This window comes from Penaeus monodon, chromosome 19 (genome assembly GCF_015228065.2).
Source record: "Penaeus monodon isolate SGIC_2016 chromosome 19, NSTDA_Pmon_1, whole genome shotgun sequence".
NCBI classification, from domain to species: domain Eukaryota; kingdom Metazoa; phylum Arthropoda; class Malacostraca; order Decapoda; family Penaeidae; genus Penaeus; species Penaeus monodon.
In genome coordinates, this window is record NC_051404.1 from 5,979,749 (window position 1) to 5,981,561 (window position 1,813).

The 1,813-nt window shown below is 47.9% G+C and overlaps 1 protein-coding gene across 1 annotated transcript in view; it reads left to right on the forward strand.

The window, feature by feature from the left end:
- The first annotated feature begins 67 nt into the window (after positions 1–67).
- LOC119585025 (sal-like protein 3) overlaps positions 68–1,813 on the forward strand; it is a 49,369-nt gene continuing 47,623 nt past the window's right edge. Inside the window, exon 1 of the mRNA XM_037933642.1 lies at positions 68–464. The gene's annotated coding sequence lies outside the window, so the exon portion shown is untranslated. The remainder of the gene's footprint in view (positions 465–1,813) is intronic.

The window sequence follows — 1,813 nt, forward strand, 5'->3', positions numbered from 1 at the left end:
CCCGGCCGGTGTGGGGAGCGTGTGAGGCTGGGGGCGCTGTGAGGAGGAAGGAGGAGCGTGGGGGCGAGGCGCGCCAGCAAGTGAAACTTGCCGGCCCATCGGCGGAACGCGAGGTGGCGGGTTTTCCCTTTTAGTATCGTGTGTGAATGTAGGTTACGGCAGTTTCGCTTTTCGAGTGGTATGCGATGGTTGGGTTCGTGTCTCCTGCGAGCGTGTGTGAGGCGCGCCCCAGCCCGTGATCACCAGCACGGTGCTCTCTGACTATACGGCCTTCTTCTAGTGCAGTGTCGTGTGGCAACCATAACAGTGGAAGTGTACATAGTGTAACACAAAGTGACACCACTCTCAAGCCTTGGCAGTGTTATGACCTGGATTGTGCACGGATAATTGTGTTACGAGTGATTATACTTAAGCGAGAGTGACTTCCTTCTCCAATAGGACCTTCATACTGGATACGAATCAAGGTGAGTTCACTACTTTTCCTAACTGAAGATAACTTTCTGGCGTTGAAATCTCCAAGTGTCATGCGTTGGCGAGATAACCTAATGTTGCAGGAAGTGTAAAAGCAGTGATGATTCGGCTCAACGGGAGACATTCTGCAATGAATAAACTCATTCATTACCATAATTATGGAGACAATGAATTTTAGAGAACTTAGGAAAGTGAATTTTCTACAGTGAATAAATGAAAGTTTTGTTAGACCACAACAAAAAAAGGCGCCTACGTTTAAGAAAGTGAATCCATATAAGAAACGGCGAGCAGGTGCAGAGGTCTGCAGCGTTGCAGGCATTCGAGTAAATTTGTATCTCTGGAGCTATCAACCTCGATCTTATTTTAATGAATTTTCCTTGCACTTTCATACCAGTCGACGAAGCAAACGAAGGAGACGTCTGCCTTCAGTGGAGGAATCCGGAGTATTTTGCTAACGTGTAATTGACAAGGCTTTGTGCAGCAAGGCTCGGGTGATGTAATTGCCAACTTGACTTTCCGGGTTCGACGCTCTCCGCCACTGGGTGAAGGATAGGAATCGGACAACTCGTTTTTTTACCGTTGACTGAGGATGGCGATACGGGGTATTTGTGCTTCCCACGAAGGAACTCTGGTGCCCGGGCGGTGTCGTACGTACCCTGGTGTTGACAGTGCCTCGCGATGACACAGATTTTGATCCAGTGCATACAGTGGTGTGGTGTGATATTTGACCAGGGTATTTGACCCCCCTATTTGCGCTGGACGATGTTTCAACAGTCTTCATCATACCTGATCCAGCGAGAGAACATTTAGAACCGAGTGACCTTCGTTTCATTTTTGGCCACTTTCCTCGTCGTGTGAAGGAGTGTGTGTGTGCGATAGGAGGTCACACAGGAGTCTCAGGAAGGAAGGGCAGGATGCTCGCTTTAAAAAAATTACCCCTGCCAGGAACACCACACCTCGCAAAAAGATGAACGATCCAGCAGCACAAGGAAGTCATGCACTGAAGTTAAGATCGCCTTCGTGAGATTTTGTGCAGTTGCCTTGCATGAGAGCAGCAGAGCCTCCCGACCGGCCTTTGCTTTTGTGCTCACGGGGAGAATCTGTCCAGCCACTATAAGGAAAAGTTTTCTGAGGCGCCTCCTTCGAGTGCGAAAGATGATCGGTGTTTTCTTATAGTTTACTTAGAGGAAATACACGCTTATGAGGATTTCTGGATTTGAATGGAGGAAAAGCTTGCTACAGTGTGGGTTGGTCCTTATATGTAATGCGGTTTAGGGGCACCATATTTAGATCTTAGGAGACTGGCTTTTAAATGGGACGCATATTATAGAGGTAAATATGT